Here is a 19,892-nt window from a genome sequence, read left to right on the forward strand (position 1 = left end):
TTGCATTAAATCATGAATCATCCTATTAGCACTGCCAGCAACATGCCATGTGAAAAACATTTCCTAAAGATGACTCAAAATGCTCTGTTTTTGTTGATATCTTGATGAGGACAGAACCATGGTTCCCCAGGTGGGAGCTTGCAACCCTCTGGAGTCTGTATAGCCAAAGGGTTAATTTTTTTTATGGAGCCAATATAAACTTTGACATCAGCCAAAAGAAATATGATATAAGAGATGCCACAACGTCACTACACTAGGGCTGGGGCGACTCGTTGACGTAACTGACTTAACCCTTACCACTTAACCCTTATTAACCTTATCATTTACCCTAACCCATCAGCGATTTGCTTAACGTGTGGTGACATGTCACAACAATGGCCACGTCCACTTTAAACATATGGATTTCTCCTGAGACAGCTTTGCCCAAAAAACACTCTCACCCACGGGCATCTAAAGTGTTGTCACAGCCTTTAAACCGTCTGAATTATTTTGTCTTGCACTACATTGATGCAAAAATACATTTGCCAGTGATTAACTTAATTATATATTACTCCAGCGATGAACGTAATAACAATTTGAACTAGAATAATGCCCTAAAGTGCATGCCATGTGTTTTTAAGAGAAGACTGACATATTAAAATATTGAAATGTTAAGGGAAACTTTAAGAAATATATTATTTCTAATTTTATGTCATATTATATGATTAACTACATGTTTTCCTTTATTTCCATTTTTCAATATTATGGTTAAATTATTTTAATCAAGCACACTTCCACAAAATAAAACTCTTTAAAACAAGCAATAAATTATGTTAGATAATCAACTAACTGAATGTCAGGTCCTCATTACCACGCTCTCCCTCGGGGCAATCCCAGGACTCCACCCACAAGTCCAAATAAGGACTTCCCTCTTCATTTTTATGATTCGTGAATTAGCTCTGTCAACCACGTTGTTCAGTGTGTACCATAGTCTGCTCTAAGGGAAAGCATCAGGTTTGCTTACTCCTCGCCTTGCCTTTCTTTGTATCTTACTCCTTGTTTCCCCCTCTTGATTCCCTGTTGGTTTTGTTGTGATTTGGCCTTAAACTGTCTGAAGCTCGGCTGTTTTTACACCCAAGCTTGGCTTGTGTTTTTTTGTTCTCCTTATCCTAACTGCTCAGTTGCTTTGGTTTTGCTTACCCTGTTTAGTTCTTGTCTTCCTGTCCCAAGTTCCTAGAACCCTGTACCCCTGTGTATCCTGTTTTGTGTTTACCCTGTCATATATAAGTCTAGCACTGTTCCATGCCTGCAAGTTCCATGCCTAGCCAGCATTACACCAAAAAAAATAAATAAAAAATCAATAGGTTACCAGATGAAAAAATAATCTTTAGGTGCAGCCCTACACTACACTCATCACTCACTAAATTAACAAAAAAAAAAAATTCAAGTACAATGACAACTGCATCAAATGTGCTTTCAGTGGGAGCAGTGACTCTACACCGACATGTAATCCGTTTTCTATGAAACAAGGCCACTAAGCTAGCCAAGCTACATCTGGTTACAAAGCACAGTGATTACACCAGCAAATCAAAACACAACAATGAGACCAATCTCAAGGAAAAATGATCCCATGAGTGGTGATGCTGTGAGCAGCTCAGTAGCTTAGTGGACTGATAAAAGCCAAAAGCTGAACATTGCTGGAGAAGTGCCTCTATAAAGAAATATAATGGCACATATTTGTCTGATAAACCAAATATATATACGAACAGATGGATTGTAAAAATAGAAAGAACCTGAGGAGATCCATTATTCCACACAGGAAGGGGTCCCTCGCCGCAGAAAGTTTGAGAACACCTGCCTTAGAAAATTATACATATACTGAATGTTGCACTCTGCAGGTTACTGTGTATCTAACCACTGCAATGTTGAGAGGGACTGAATTCGTGCAGCATGCGAATTTATCAGCTCATGGATTGTGTGGATGCTGCTATTGATTTCAAGCTCAGAGCCTCTCAGAGTCAATCCAATGAAACCATGCTCTTGTATACAAATGTAAGATATGGTGGAATTGGACCATTTCACCTAATGATGCTCATATGCATATAACAAAAGTAACATTGCCTACCATTTAAATGTATAAGCTGGCCAAAGGCCCTTTCCTTACTCAATGAACTATGCCTTTTGGACTCATGCATAAGGGCATGGGAATCCTATGTCTGGCACAAATGTGAAGCCTTAATCTTTGCTTAGTAAGCAGGAAATGAAACATATTATGCTCGATAATGAGCTGTTCACTATGCCTCTGAGTCACTGCGTAGACAAGCCAAGAATTCTGACTGCTCCTGTACAGCTCTCATCAATATTGCAGTGACGCTCTCCTCCTGCTGGTGGGCTCCGCCGTCATTACTAATTTAGCTTTATTTTCCTTTTTTCCATTTTTCCATCTCTTGCTATTTAGTCCGCAACCGTGGCCTTCTTTCAGTGAAAGTCCAGAGTGAGGACTGCACATTCAAACAAGCTACACAATCACAACCTGACATCTCGCTGCATACTGTGATACTGTCCAAATAATAATTACCAGTATAGTGGTGCAAAGTTTATGACAAAAACTATATGTCCAAATGTTTGTGGACACCCCTTCGAATGAACACATTTAGCTACTTTCGGTTACACCCATTGCTGACAAAGATGTGCAAATGCACCAACAAACACAGCTGTCTAGTCCCTGTGGAGAAGTACTGCCAAAAGAATAGAATAGAATAGGACAATAAAACCTATTGGCAGCTCGCCTAGTACCAGGTGTGGGCTAGAGGAGCTGTGGAGCAGTGGAACTGTGTTCTCTCGAATGTTGGATGATGCTCCATCCAATACTTTTGGAATGAGTGGGGAGCTAAGGGATGAGCTGGGGTTGGTGATCATCCAACATCCTGATCTCACTCTCTTGTCACTGAATGCAATCAAATCTTCACAGCAATGCTCCAAAATCTAGCAAAAAAAGCCTTCCCTAACAGTAGAGACAGTTACTCCAAGAAAAGCAAGATAAACTCGTTTTAATGCCTTCATCATGTCCTAACATTTTTGTCCATCTAGTGTATCTCACACACTAGTAACTGGGGTGATATATCTACCTGAAATATATGGACTTGCTAATTTAGCCCTTGTTTTGCCCTGAGTAGCTTAAGCTGTTTGATCTATGTGGGTTGAGTATAATGGCAAGTGGGAGAAACCTGACTTTCTTTAAAAGGATTTAGAGCTTATTCTTACAGAAGTTAATATAGAATATTTTAGAATGACCTGTGCTCCTATTCCTCAGGCTCTGATTCTGAGATATGCGGCCCATTGCAACATTGCAACATGCAACATGTTTGTCTTACTGAGGTCAAGTGCAAAAATATAGTGGTAAAGAGACATATCAAGATTTAAACACTGGTGGAATGGGTAACATAACCAAGCAAACGGCTCAGTACTACATCAAAGAAGCAAGATTTAGCACAGGGCAAAGCTAAACAGTGAAGTGTTTACAGTATACTGTATCCCTAAACTAGTCAGCAGTGTGTGGGATCATGAGTAGGTAGAGCCAAGATGGAACTAGAGCTGGTGTGGGATGAACCTTAATGGAAAAATCTCCATGGACAGGACATTCTATATCTATATAATTATATAGAAGTTGCCATTATGTTATGTAAGAAGACTATACTGACAAAAGAATTGGGACACTTGCTCACTCTTTTTTTTTTCCAAAATCAAGGGTATTAAAACATGTTTGTCTTGCTTTTCTAATTGTCTTAATTGTTGTCTTAACTCCCCAACTCATCCCAAAAGTATTGGATGGAGCACCATCATTCCAGAGAACACAGCTTCACTGCTCCACAGCTCAATGCTGGGGGGGTTATTACCCCTCTAGCCCACACCTGGCATTAGGCATGGTGCCAACAGGTTCATGTTTATTGGATCCAGAGAGCCATATTCTATTGCAATACTTCTCTACTAGGACTATACAAGCTGTGTGTATACATTTCCACATCTCTATCAGCAAAGGGTGCAACTTAAAGTAGCTGAATGCATTGATTAGAAAAGTGTCCACAAACATTTGAACACATAGTATAGGTGGATAGCAAAAATACCCACACTCAACAAAGTATTGTGAAGTAAAGTAGTAACAACTTGAGTAAAAATAAATGCATTCTTCCAAAAAACAGCTTACTTAGAAGTACAAGAGAAACAATTACTTAAGTACTGAATAACTTACAGAACTGCAGCAGAACCTCTCAGTATTTGTCAGCATTGGAACCTCAAAGGGTCGACCACATGCAAAGTGGTACAGATGCTGTCACCAACATAAAAAGAAATGAATTAGTAATCCAATGTTAATCATTCAAATATAACAAGTGGTAAAAAGTGGATTTTTATTTATTACAGATGAGCTCTAGGGGGAGATTACAATTGGCACAAGAGAGGTGACCTCGACTGGAGGAGTAATTTGCTACTCCATGTTATCCAATGCACTCACTCATAAGTGTCCTTTATAGAGAAAGTGCATGTGTATCCTTGTTATTTATTTAAAGGCCACTTATGCTTTGAACTGAACTGAATCAGATTCCCCTTTATTCTGTACATTCCTTTAACTCTGTGAAAGTCACCTTTACCCATATACTGTACCCACCATTGCCAATGTCTTAATAATATTATTTTCCTCTACAGTGTTGGCTGAGAGAAGTGATTTTACTCAATGACTGTACAAGGTTACTTGGCACCATTGTGCATAATATAAGAAACAAATGACCTCTAGGAATCCTGACCCTCAGCAACATGGTGGCTAGTTGTGGTGAATAAATATGAGTGTATCATCTTATATGTGTGCCTACACTCACTCTAAAAATGCAGCATTCTTTTTGGCAAAGTGGCTGAAATATATGGGTTTGAGACGGCACACCGTGGAGAGAACCAGCTGCTCCTCTTGTGTTTCTTTTAGCCTTGCTTCTGGACGTCTGTAGGGGTTGGTTGATAAGATTCTAAGGAGGATGACAACTAAATGATTTTGTAAGTAAGAGGATGAAGGATGCGGCAGCTACATTCGCATGCTGCATGTGAATCACAAAGTAGCAAACTAATCACATTTTATATCATTTTAAGGTCAGCAGTGCCGTTGCTGGCTGTCCCTAACCAGAAATAGCTTATGAACAGATATCATTCCCTTTTGTCAGGATGCAGACCGCTGCAGCCTCCAGTTGTGATGGCTAAATGTGGTAAGAGCCAAAAAACCAAAAGCCACATCTCCTGCATTCTCCGGAACCACACGGTACAGTTTACATTCATTCAGGTCAGTTATAACATGTTGATTTCCCAAAGGACCCTGGCTTGTACATAATCATGTTGGATGTTTTAATTTGATCATCAAAGGGGTGTCTGGGACAACAAACACCATGCCACCACTTCAGTGTCTATAAATAGCTGGGTACTGAAAAAAATTGTGGCAGATTGAGTCATTTGAAACTATTTTTATGCATTTGCTATTCCAGTTAGATAATTAGAGAAGTTACAGTACGGTAAAGATATGCTTTGTATTTCACCCACATTGAGTTAGGAGGTTCAGAGCCCCTGACAAGCCTGGAAGAGAAAAAAAAATCTTAAATGGGGGTTTGTGTGACTGGACCCTTTCCTCATCATTAAACTAATCAAGATTTTGTTAACCCCAAGTTGTTAATGTCGAGACTCAGATTCAATATCTTCTAAGACACCCATATAAAAGTTACATAATTAAAGGTCCTACAGAATGCACATATTGAGTATTTGAAGTTGTTCTGTGATGTATACATAGTATGGGACTTTGGTTGGGGCAAAAACAAAATAATCAGATGTAGTTTTATATGGCATCTAAAACCAGCAGCTCAGCATGTCTTGCTGACGTCTCTTCTTAGATGGCAGCTTATCACCTCAAACTCATCCCCAGCAAGACCAAGCTGCTGTACATCCCTGGGACTGCTGGACTTCACCATGATGATCCTGCCATCGTCTTTTAGAACTCACTGCTCACTCCATCTGCAGAAGCATAAAGCCTTGCCGTACTCTTGAATGGCCAGTTATTGTTCTCAATTCAAGCAAATCTCGGTCATGCAGATCTCTCGTTTTCAACATCCGGAGAATTCAACCTTTCAGATAAATTTAAATACCAGAATCACTGTAAGAGATACACAAAGCATACGAAAAACTCTGCTCACAGAGAGCTCCATTCAGCCACAGTTCCTCTTAATTTATCATTTAGAATGGCAGTTTATAACAGTTTGAGTACCAGTTTAAGTCTAGGCTTAAACTGCCTAGGCTAGTCTGTTATTGTGTTATTAATCACTAGGCTAATTATCCAGTACCTATTCAGGAGCTGCGATTCACAGAAGCCGGGTTAAGTAAATGTTCAGGACCTTACACAGTAATGTTGCATAATATATTATTATATTTGTTTATATATATATATATGAAGATTGAAACCAGAGCATAGAAAATCATCATGTCTCCCATTCAAATGTGCTTATTCATTCACAGTTTATCACATTCATTCACCCTCTGTTGTGCTTGTGGGATTAAGACTGTACATTCTCTATTCCTTAAATTCAAATGCAAAGGCCTTTTAGTGCCAAGTCTAAGCATTTCAGCCGTGAAAAGCACATTAAACCAATCTTCCCATTAGCTCAAAGAAGCGATAGGCTTAGACCTTTGTGTTTGTCCTCGACAACCACCATGTTGGTGTTGGTCAGCTTCCTAGTGGGATTACAGGGCAGCCTGTCCTGTTTCCCCAGAAATAGCTCACCTTGCTAATCTCCTAGCACAGGTGAAATCAGCTGTGTAAGGATTAGCTGACGCTGTGGGAGGCTGTGACCAGGTGAAAGTGCCACTTAGTTCACAGGTCCCACAACGCCGGTCAGAAACACAATATGGCCAACCATAGCTGCAGTTTCCTTTACCCTGAATAATATAGATAAAATAGAGATAAAATAGAATAGAAAATATTATGATAGATTATTATACTGTATCAGAGTTTAGAGCTCATTTTATCAGCTCCACTTAGCATATAGGAGCACTTTAATTACAGACTGTAGTCCATCTGTTTCTCTGCATTCTTTGCTAGCCTCCTTTCACCTTGTTCCTCAATGGTCAGAACCCTACAGGACCACCACAGAGCAAGGATTATTTGGGTGGTGGGTCATTCTCAGCACTGCAGTAATACTGATGGTAGTTGTGTGTTGCACCGGTACGAGTGGATTAGACACAGCAGTGCTGATGGAGTTTTTAAACACTGTTCACTCTATTAGACACTCCTACCTAGTTGGTCCACCCTGTCGCTGTAAAGTCAGAGACAAAAGCTCATTTGTTGCTGCACTGTTTGTGTTGGTCATCCTCTAGTCCCTCATTAGTGCTCACAGGATGCTGCTGGCTGGACAATTCATTACAGTCTGTAATTATAGAGCTACAAAGCACTTCCATATCAGGGGTGGACAACTCCGGTCCTGGAGGGCTTGATTCCTACACATGTTTTTTTTTTTAAGGTTTGCTGCTCAAGGACACCTGATTCAATTAATGCAGTTAATTGCTAGGTTTAATAGGTCAGTAAGAGCAGGGAAGTTAGCAAACTGTGCTGGACTCTGGCCCCCGTTGCCCACCCTTTTCCTGCATGGTTAGTGGAGGTGAGAAATGCAGAGTTCATTCCAAACCAGGACTGGTCATAGTATTTTGATATGACTGTGTATATGATATTATGTATTGTGTCAAAACCTATTTACTCTGAAATAGTAACATTCAGAACTTTAATTTACATTAATGTACCAAACGTTCAGTCCTAGCAGGTTTGAACCATTTCTGTTTGTCCAATTATCATTAATCATCTCACACACTGTCAAGGACATTTACCTAGTCAGCATCACTGCTAGGTTGGGCCCTCTACATATTATCTGGATTTAGTCATTACTGGTAGTCATAACACTAGATGCCAATCAATAGTTGTAACTGTACTGGAATTGTGGAATTGTGGACAACAGTCTCTAACTGTACATCAGTTAAGCCTGAGTGAAACATCAGTGACTGCAAACCTGGAACCTGTGCTGGTGTTTATCACAATGCACCTTTTCTCCAAACCAGGGCCGTTTTTCAATATGCAGTCTTATTTGTTCTTCCGTCCTCATGTCCTTGCCTAAAATCATCTTCCACTGCCCAAGATGCATTGCAGTACTCAAGAATGCATTTACCCAGAACAGTTGAACTTCCCAGATGTGTTTTTTTCGCTGCCCTGAAAACCGAGGATGCATCAATTAGGGCCTTGACCTCAGCATTAATAGAGAATTTAGCACTGATGCGATGGCAAAAGATGCTAGTTCTTATATTTTATATGTTATATTTTATATGTTTTTTATATTTTATATGTGTTACTATTTCATATGTAGCGGTAATGCGAGAAGAGAAGAAGAATAAACAGTGTACCTGGTTCTGTATTTAAAAATGAGGCAAGAAATGGGAAATAAACTTGTCAAATCTTGATTCATTTGATACAAACGACTTTTTTATTTTGTTATGTCGTGAGGCTTATACATCCTCCTGTGGTAGCCTTAGCAAAGCTGGTTAGCTTTGGGTAATAGTGACTAACAGCTGGGCTGATACTGTATTGCGCAATAGCAAGTATATAGCATTCGTATATCTAAATAGGCGTCTCTGTCCTTGCGTTATTGCGAGGTATTGCATTCTTTGTATTGAGAAACACCCCATTTCTCAAACTGCTCCATTGTGATTTTGTGAAGTCCAAGTATTGTTTGGGTTTGTGCTGGCCTCAGTACTACATAATAGCCAATCAATGTTTAAGTGACACACAACTCCACTGATTTTTATATGTAATATGTACGTTTTTGAAGGGGTGCTTGTCTTGCCATGTTTACTAATGAAGTAGATGTAGTAGGTGAATCTACAGGGTTCCAATGAAGTGGCCAACAAGCATGTACAATATATTAACCATTATGTATTTTGACATGCACAGGAACAACATCCTCCTCCACCACTTCTCCAAAGCTACTTCTAGTGGTGACTCAGTGAAGAGTGAGTGTGTTTTCATGTGAATGAGACAACAGCAGACAGATTCTTCAGTTTCTTCAGTACAGTTTTCTGTGAAATCAAAGTGGCAAAGATAACTAGAGAGATGAGAAGGGAACAGAGCTTCACATGTTACGTAAGAAGCGAGAAAGCGCAAATCCAGCTTTGAAGATTGCTGGGAGACAGAAAGAAGCCTGCCGTTGCGGAAGGGTGGAGGGATGGAATCAGCGGAGAAAGAGTAAAGGGAGTAATTGAATCATATCTGTCTTTCATTCACTGGCTACTGTAGAGCAAGAGAGAGCTAGTCATGCAGTACAGGATGGGCAAAAAGAGAAAGAGAGGGAGAGAGAAAGACTGAGCTCAAGCACGATTTATGGCATAGCAGCTGCCTCAGTCTGCTTTTGCAGTGCACTGCACATCATCTGCACAATATTAATGTCCACCTTCTATGGCAGTGGTCCTCAGCTCTGGTCCTGGAGGCCAACCGTCCTGCACATTTTAGTGTTTTCTCTGCTCCCAGCACAGTTGTCCCAACTGTCCCAACGGGTGTGTCACATAAACACGTGCAATGCTGTGAACCTCTAGGACCTAGGTAGAAGATTACTCTTGTAAAGGTTGTCCAATCCATCAGTAGAGTCTTGAAATCCTAAAGATTTTCAGCACCTAAGTATCAGTACCTCAGGGTTAACCACTCTAATTGGCCACTATAATCACAGCACATTTCAACCTTTCTGTGAAAAAGTTCCACATTATTGTTAGTTACAGACTTAAGAAGATCTGCAATAGTTGATTTATTTCTTTTTGTCGGTTCAGTTGTAAGAACTTTCTTTACAATGCTGCCTGTTAAGGTACTGACTTATGAGACAACACAGGCAGCAAGGCATCCAACACAGACGTCTTGTTGTTGTTTTTTTTTATCCTGGGCTCCCTGGGCTGAGCAATTCACTTTTACACCAAAATACAAATACAAGTCACGCTATGAGAACCCCCTCATAGACAGCTCTACACATACAGTGAGTCCAAGAAGTATTTGATCCCTTGCTGATTTTCTTCGTTGGCCCACTAATAAAGACATGATCATTCTATACTTTTAATGGTAGATGTATTCTTACATGGAGAGACAGAATATTAAAAAGAAAATCCAGAAAATAAATCTAAGGAATATATATTAATTGATTTGTATTTCATGGAGTGAAATAAGTATTTGATCCCTTAGTATTCATTAGCAGTTCTGGCTTTTACAGACCAGTTAGACACTCCCAATCAACTTGTTACCTGACCTGAAGCCACCTGTTCTCACTAATCACTTGTGTGAAAAACACCTGTCCACAGAATCAGACAGATCACACAGATTTCAAGTCTCCAACATGGGTAAAACCAAAGAGCTGTCACAGGACCTCAGAGTCAGAATTGTTGACCTTCACAAAGCTGGAATGGGCTACAAAAAGATTAGTAAGGTGTTGGATGTGAAAGTAACAACTATTGGTGCAATTATCAGAAAGTTTAAAGAGTATAACATGACAATCAACAGACCTCGGCCCGGTGCTCCAAAGAAGATTTCGCCTCGTGGGGTGGCAATGATGCTGAGAACAGTCAGAAATCGTCCTGCAACCACTTGGCAGGAGTTAGCAAATGACCTGAAGGCAGCTGGGACCACAGTTTGCAAGGAAACAATTGGCAACACTTTGCGCAACAATGGATTCACATCCTGCAGTGCCCGAAAGGTACCCCTGCTGAAGAGAGCACATGTGGAGGCGCGCCTCAAGTATGCCAATGATCATTTGAAAGATGAACCAAGTTATTGGGAGAAGGTTTTGTGGTCAGACGAGACCAAAATTGAACTTTTTGGCCTCAACTCCACCCGCCATGTGTGGAGGAAGAAAAATGCTGCCTATGACCCCAAGAACACTGTGCCCACCGTCAAGCATGGAGGTGGAAGCATAATGTTTTGGGGGTGTTTCTCTGCCAAGGGTACAGGGCTACTTCACCGCATCACTGGGAAGATGGATGGAGCCATGTACCGCACAATCCTGAGGGACAACCTCCTCCCCTCTGCCAGGGATCTGAAAATGGGCCGTGGTTGGGTCTTCCAACATGATAACGACCCTAAACATACAGCAAAGGCAACAAAGGATTGGCTCAAGAAAAATCACATTAAGGTCATGGAGTGGCCCAGCCAGTCGCCAGACCTCAATCCGATCGAAAATCTATGGAGGGAGCTGAAGGTCAGAGTTGCCAAGCGACAGCCCACCAACCTTCATGATTTAGAGAGGATCTGCAAAGAAGAGTGGGCCAAAATTCCCCCTGGTGTGTGTGCTAAACTTGTGGTTAACTACAACAAACGTCTCACCGCTGTGCTTGCAAACAAAGGCTTTGCCACTAAGTATTGAGTGTGTTTGGCAAGAGGGATCAAATACTTATTTTCCTCATTGAAATACAAATTAATTAAAATATATTCTTTAAAATTATATTCTGGATTTTTGTCTTGATATTCTGTCTCTCCATGTTAGAATATATCTACCATTAAAAGTGCAGAAGGATAGTGTCTTTATTAGTGGGCAAACAAAGAAAATCAGCAAGGGATCAAATACTTCTTGGACTCACTGTACATGTGTTCACAAGCTGAGAGACACAGAACTGCATCTGAAAGAGAAACATGTGGACTGAGATGGAAGAGTAATGTTGCAGGATTTTACCCAAATTTGACTTGGCTTATGCAGCGTTGCGCAGTTATTGTGGGTTGCATAGTGACGTATCTGACTAAATGTGGCAATGACGGAGATACCATTTTCCCCTATTATAAGTCAGTGAACCCTTTCTGCACCAAGGGTGCTCTGGCATGGCTGATCCTGGCTTTTCGACTGAATTGTACTATATGAGGTAAAACTGCTACATAATGTAGAAAGCAGAAAGCATCCTATATGTGCTGTATAGTTTTAGCAGGTGTTTGTTATTAGGGCTGTTTTTGCCTCAATGTCTCAATGTTAGTATTTGATTAGTGATCTGTTTGAGGAAAGCAAAGACTTGATCAGAACATTTTGAAAGCCTACATATAAAACATCTGGATCATGACAAAGCGATGTGGTTGGTGTGGCGCAACAGATAACACCGCTACCTGCCACTGAGCTACCACACCATGTGGGAGACTGGGGTTCGATTCCCAGTCGGAGTGACTATGCTGCACTACACCAATAAAAGTCCTTGGGCAAGACTCCTAACACTATGTTGGCCCACCTGTGTAATACGAGTAACCTTATAAGTCGCTCTGGATAAGAGCGTCAGCTAAATGCCACAAATGTAAATGTAATGTGGTGTAGCCTCCAGGCTTTATACCTGATTTGCACTTACAAAACACAAACCCATGTGTCTGCAATGGCAGTTCTTATGAGATTTTAACAACATAAGTGATATTGTAACTGTAATTTGCATATGTGACCTGATTACCTATATGTATTGTTCACTGCACCTATATGTATGTTGTCGCTGTCATGCAAAACACTATTATCTCCAACACAGCAATTTTACAGGAGAAAGAAAAAACCCTCTTAACTTTAAATGTAGGTCTATACAAAAATATTTTATTCCAAGTCATTCTGAACCATTTATGTTGGTTAATTCATACATATGTGTAATTTAACCGTTTAGCAATGTTAAGAACAACTGCCAGATTCATATAAAGTCACAAAGTAAAAAATAGTAAAAATTTTGATTTTTGGCATAACAGCATCGATACGATATCAGTGCATAATCTGAATGTTGTTATTTCTTCTGTGGGTCTCATTATTGCTAACATTAGGTTTCTACAAGTGTTGAAATGTGTGTAAGAACTGTGTAACTGGTTATATCAAGAATGCTGAATTCCCAGGAGTCTTGAACAGAAGCACTGTGATTAAGAAACAATATGGGACGGGTCAATCTATTCAAGGTCTAAAATGTGATGAATTATTAGAATTCTTGGCTATGACATTTGAGGCTCATCACAGTACTGACTGTCTCTCTCTTTAAGGCCTGTGGAACAGCCTACATGTCCCAATATAACACTCTGCTGATTTCACGTTTCTGATTAGGGAACAGCTCACTTTATTCTCATTTAATTTAACAAAGGCTATTATTAGCGGTCCTCTCTGCTTCTTAGGGATATGACTCAGTACATGACCTTTAAAGTTAATAGCCTTACGTCTAACTCAAATTTTGGCTCAATCCTGTTCATTTCTGAATATGGATTAGGTCATTGTATGGACATGCTGGGATATTGCCCCAATGGCCCCAATAATGCCTTTCAACAGGTGTCAATACAGCCGCTCTGAATTGATTAATAAATTAATCCATACATACTTCTCAAGCAAGTGCCCCCCCAACTTGCTTGAGAAGGATGTATGGATTAATTTATTAATCAATTCCCAAAACTTGCATTAAGCTACTTGCATTGATGAATCAACAATGAATGACTTAATTAATTATTTTACTCATAGATGATCTGTCAGTGCAAACTAACCCATGTGCCCCTAGTACACTTGCATTCAGTTGGAATTGATGGATCAACTATTAATTCATTAATTCCTTAATTATAGCTGTAACATCAGTTGTATGGGGGCACTTGGAACTGCCCCAAGTGCCCCTTTACTTAAACTGAGCTAGCAGAGAAGAACAGCAATGAATTAATTCATGCATTATTTAAGTCATAGCTGATCTATCAATGCCAGTACCTCTACTGCACTTGCATTCAGCCAGAATTGATGGATCAGCTATGAGTTGATTAATGAATTATTTAATTTATAGCTGAAACAGCAGTGCTTGAATACAAGCATGAGACTAACACTGAGCTAGCACTGCTGCATATAACTATATTGAAATGGTCAAGATGTAAACAAGGTCATTCAGAAGGGTTTAATGTGAAACGCTCGTCAGAATTGTAATTCTGATAGGAATCAGACATCTGAAGAGTTACACAAAAAGACATCCGAACCCAAAAAGCTAGAACACAAAGTGATTATGAATTTATGAGACATTGATTTTTATGCTAGTTTTAAGATTTCGGTTTTGGCCAAGATATTTGTTTTTTGACCCATTTGGCCCTAAGCTAAACTTATGCTTGGTGTGCATTTTTAATTTCTCTTATTTGGGATTAGTAGAACCTAACAAGTCCTCATATGAGGCCAAATGGTCAAAGTTGAAAAAAAAAAAAGTATCATGGTGCAGAATAGCAGAAATGTAATGTCCCCATATGAGGACCCAGGGTCTCATAAGGTCAATCCAGGTTTTTCCACAATTTTATTATTATCAATATTACAAATATGTAATATCACAACAATACTGGTGGTTTTGAATGGTAAATTAACTGCTTACATTTTAACTGCTACATTTGTGCTGTGGCTATTGCAACCCCTGGTTCCAATCAACTGTACTGAAAGTCATCAGAGATGGTACATCTAAACAATGAGCCAGTTCAGATCACAGAGTACCCTGAATGACTTAGTTTATTTCTCAATCACTGAATTATGGAGGAAATCAGCGGAATTTCCCTTTCAGCTGATCCATTAGGTGCACCCGGATGACCCATGCAACACTGCTAGACTTGCATTCAGCTAGGCTTAGAATTGATGGATCCGCTGAATGAATTAATTCTTTAAATCAGAATAACACTGAGCCTGTTTACACCTGGTCACGTCATGTGACTAGTATCTGGATTGTATCCTGATAAGATTTTAGCCACATGCTCACCCTGTACACTCTGTAGTCAAATGCGTCTCCGATTAGGCAGACTGAAATATGACTGCTGTGTGGGACAGAATATGCAAATTTGCTTGTTGTGCGGCAATTATTACTAGTGTTTGAGTTGTACTGGGAGGTTTTGGAGAGTTGGATGAGTTTACACTGCTCCAATGCGTCTCAGACCACCTCCTGAAGTGGTTTGAGTGATGGGATTTACACTTGCAGTTGTATGTGTCTTGGCCTCATCCAGATATAATCCTGATACTCAAGATGCAAAAGTTCTGCATGATTAAGTGACTAAGAATGGTTCAGATGATAACTAGGAACCGTCTTAAGAGTTCAATATCTCAGTCCTACAACACAGACATTGTTTTATGGTAGTTTATGTATCTAATTTCTGGCCTAATGCTTACATTTTAATCCATTCATGGCACAGGGGCACACAAACAAACATTGTAAGGCAAAATAGAACTTTCTTTTCCAGATTCACCAGTTTTATCATAATCCATATTACATATAAAACCTCAGAAGACTGGAGATTTGGGGTGGAAAATGAAATGGCTACATTTGCACTGTAGAACCTGTGACCCCTGGTTCCCATCACCACCTCAGTAAAGATATTCCAAGTTGGTCTGATTGACTATGTTTTTCTTTCTCAACCACTGAATCAAGGAAAAATCAGTGGAATTCCCTTTTAAGCTGCTCCAAGTACACCCGGATTGACCTATGTAACCCTGCTACACTTGCCTTCAGCAAGGCTTAGCACTGCTGGATCAGCTATGAATGAATTACTCATAGCTGATCCACCAATGCTGGTTGAACGTAAGAGCAGGGATAGTTAGGGCTGCCTTTCACATTCAAAAAAGCCCCCAGCTTGGTTACTCCTTGGTGAACTTGCGGCTGGAGGGTTTCGTGGTGGTTGTGATGGAGGTTGGGGGAGGTCCTGACACCAATCGGCGTTGTGACATCTTATTAAGCCAGCACCACGTAATCCTCATGCACCCCTCCCCTGCTTTAAAATCCTCTCGCCCCGGCGCAGCTCTCAGGACCCGAGAACACCAGCGGCTCGTTCCCTCCCTCCATCCCTCCCTCTCGCCCTCCCTCCATCAGTCCGTCCGTCCAGCAGTTAGCATGCTCTGATGCAGTGAGGAGCAGCACGGATAGCGCCTTCTCTCCGCCACGCTAATTACCACAGCCCAGGGAGAACCGAGGCATTTCGGACACGGTAAGGACGACGAGACGCTTTCGCCCTCATCTGAAATATTGATCAGGGCGCTTAATTCTTAATAAGGACTGGAGACGGCTTCGACGTGCATTTGCCGTGCAGAGCTCTGTTGTGTGCAGTCGGGGCTGTTAGAAACATGAGCGCCGTGCACTGCACACCACGAGGGCTCTGTGCATGTCATATGTGGACATAATCTAATAAACACGCCGTTACGCATCTTTTGGCGGGTTTGAGGTAGAATAAGATCAGCCTTCTTCATCGTGTGCAGCTAATTTTGCATCTACACGAGCTGAGCAGTAGTTTTGTGAATGAAAACAGCTCTCCTGAAACTCATCGTTTCGTAAAGAATAAGCTGCTTGGAATCGCACATTTCGTGGGACAGGCGTCATTTGTTTTCCCACCTCTATTCCGACAAGCCCCGCCCTCGTAAGCGCGGACCGCTCGGTAGTATTCCGCGTCCTGGCCAACGATTGGCTAATACTCTGTCCGCTTGTGCGCTAGGATTGGCTGGCGGATAGTGTGAGATGTTAGCCAACCGCAGATCAGGACAAGCGATAACCACTGGCGAATGAGAGTGCAGGAGGCAGGACGTGCCGGAAAACGGGTAGGGATAACTGAAATACCCTCCTTGGATGGTGACAGTAAGCAAGTGCTGTGTGTTTGTGCTTTGTACCTCTAAAGGTGTTCCGTTATATAAGATGCCCTTCACATGCGCTCACGTGAATTCTGTTACCACGTTGCCAATGCGACTAGGTGTGTCTTTATTTAAAATGTCACGTGAAAGTATGCGGACAGTTTACAAACAAAGCCCACCAGCACAGCCCACCTGTGCCTCGTATGGAGAGTGTGAGTTTGCTGCATTTGACGGGTTGGTTTGGTTTATTTAAGAAAAGTCAAGATGCCTCAAAAACAAAAAGCAAGGCACATTAATTTCATAAAGCACATGCATTTACTGAATTATTATTAATTCACGGTTTATATTTGGTAATTTTCATTTGAGGACATTTAGAGTTGACTATACAGACAGGCAGTAACAGAGCGCGTGCATTACTGTGCACGCACCAGAGCACTGTTATAGGTGTGCAATGCTTCCTTAAACACATAATAACCAGTTTTTGTAATAGTTAGCATAACCTGATCTAAGTGATGGAATAATAATGTATTTCATATTTGATTATCTAATATTTTCCATATGCATATCTGTCCATGGTGATACTGGTAAACCGGGACTACATGTACCCGAATTAGCACTACAAAAACATAGCATTTATTATCTGTAGGGTTTTAAAATCAGTGAAATGTATAAAATGCAGTGACATAACATCACCTACACATTCTGCTCATCAGGACTGCAGTAAACACATCATTTAATATCAGCATCAATGGAAACATTTATCTGATGGCTTTCTTTTCTAAGCAGTTGATTTGATGGGATTCCAATATTATTATGCATCCCTACTTCTAGAACTGTTTCTGAGTTGTGTATGCAGAGCTGCAGACTTCATCACAAAACTTAGCACACCCTTAAAAAAGAAATTTAAGATTTTTTTTTTCTTTTGTATAGATTATTTATGGGGGCATGACAGCTCACATAACTACTTAAGTAGCTCTTTGCCTCAGTAAATGGATCTTCTCTATAATAAAGAAACTGTCGCTATCAAACAGCAACTTTATAAGAAAAGAAAAAAACTTCTTAACTTTCAATGAAAGTCAATGTGACAATATTTTATACAAGGTCTTGGAGCATTGCAGTTGCCCCCATTCATCATGAATTCTTGACATAATGTAAAGAACAGATAGATTGAAATTGTCAAAAAGTAATACAACATCAAAAATGGACATACAAGGTTTTTGCCTGATCGCGACAATGTAGTTCTTTAAAGACTCTTTAAACTAGTTGTATATATCAACACTTCAAGTTGCAGATCTCTTTAAGTTCAGGCTCATATATAGACTAGAAATATGTTGCGTGTAGTTAACCAGCCAGCAAAATACCAGAAACAAAAAGGGTGTAATATTTCTGGTCATTTTGTTACCATCTGACATTACCATTAGCAAAATGACACACATTAATATCATCTGAATTCACTCGAGATTTGTGTTTGGTATAGACTGGCGATATGGATCAGATGGTGTCATGTGAATGTCAGATGGACAAAGAGCCATACGTCGAGCAAGGCCCGTGTGCCTGTCAGCTGTGTCTGCCTGAAGTGCTGTGTACGTTGATAAAGCGTGGCTGTTACATAAGAAGATAAAGAGAAGGGAAGAGTGGAGGACCCATCAGTGCTAGTCTGTTTAAGCTTGTTGCGGGTTACTCTGAATCCCTTCAGGCCACGTTTAATTACAAAAAACACAGAAGGGGGTGTCTAGTGGAACAGCAAGCGAAGGGCGATAGCAAGATTTTGTGCTTTTCGTTAACATTGGTAAAGGAACTTGTGTGGATTTCCTTTTTTATGTGTGATTGAGTGTGTGTTTGAGTGTGTACATGTTTTACATGTCAGCTGTGCGCTCAGTATGGCCTCTGAATTACACCGAGCTTGATTCTTCTCATAGATGTGCTGTGATGGCTTATCTGTTTGGGTGTTTTCCTTTAAAAGTCAGTCTCCATCTCTGAGTGAAGGCAGAGCAAATGGAAGGTGACAGTAACTCAAGGGCGCTGTATGGAAGTGCAATCCATTAACAGCAGCATTTTACATTATTGGATTCATGCAGTAGATGCACAAGGCGTTTGCGTCGTGTGGCACGATTAATCCTTTGGGCCTTTTTCTTAGACTTCTTTTAGAAATCTCTTGGGCTCATTGTCTGTCTGATTAATTATGGCTGCATAGTTGCATGAAGGCATGTGATGGCTTTAAGTGCTGGTGATAAATCAAATGTCATATGGACATTGTAATGGTTCATGTTGGAAGTTCATCCGTATTATCACTTTTCTTTAGTGGGAATGAGACAGTTTGATGGTCTGGCGCGAAACACTGTACACCTGATGGGGTTCTGTTGAATCAAGTTGTTCATGTATCACAGTTTCCACTCTCTGAAAATAAAATACTCACTATGAAAAGGCAGTTAAGGGGAAGTCATGGCAAGATCTGGGTCAAAAGGGCCAATACAACAAAGGTTAATAGCAATTATTGCAGGCTAATTTTGAGATGGAAGAAACATTAAGGGTGCGTCATATAGACAACATAGCAGTACTGTAATGCTGTAGTTACATAGGACTTTTTGCATTAACATTTCTTGTACTGGCCTTCTTGGTCCTCCAGATCTTCTACAGTTCCTCTTAACTGCCACTTCTTTATGACTTCTATACTTTTAGACGGTGGAAACGTGTGACATCAACAATAATTCAGTACAACAGCCACAGAAGCACTTTTCCCGAACCTTGATTGGTGAAGATACTCCAGAGCTCAGAGTACACAGTAAAAAAACAACCACACTGTGATAGGTTGGAGTCTACATTTCCATACTACAGCTGAGTCCAATCCAGCATCATGCAGAGGCCATTCCAGCATCATGATAAGGGTTATCAAACATATATTGCAGTCATCATACTGCATGTATATGATGCAGACTGTGCTACCTGTCCATGCATTCACGCCACTCTAAGCAATCAGCCTCTTGTTTGTCTCCAGCCTGACTGTCGTGCCCCCTGAGCCATGATTGCAGATGTATTATGGGATGTGATTGTGTACTGTATTTGGGCTCGGTCTCAGGGGTGGATGTGGGCTGTACCACCCACAGAGAGCCTCTCACTTCCCCTCTCCAAAGGCGCCGTAGCAGTGGTCTCAGCCCTCCATTAGAGAATGCTGACAGGGCAGCAATTACGCCCAGCGCCCGCACTGTGGCTGATTCTAATGATCTCTCTCAGAGCAAATGTGTTTTTCTACAGTATAAGTGTTTGTGTGTGTGTGTG

General features: G+C 40.6%; 1 protein-coding gene across 1 annotated transcript in view; it reads left to right on the forward strand.

The window, feature by feature from the left end:
• Positions 1-15,816: 15,816 nt before the first annotated feature.
• Positions 15,817-19,892, forward strand: part of hpca (hippocalcin) — a 46,223-nt gene continuing 42,147 nt past the window's right edge. The window contains exon 1 of the mRNA XM_072675996.1: positions 15,817-15,982. The gene's annotated coding sequence lies outside the window, so the exon portion shown is untranslated. The remainder of the gene's footprint in view (positions 15,983-19,892) is intronic.

This window comes from Salminus brasiliensis, chromosome 3 (assembly GCF_030463535.1).
Source record: "Salminus brasiliensis chromosome 3, fSalBra1.hap2, whole genome shotgun sequence".
NCBI classification, from domain to species: Eukaryota; Metazoa; Chordata; class Actinopteri; order Characiformes; family Bryconidae; genus Salminus; species Salminus brasiliensis.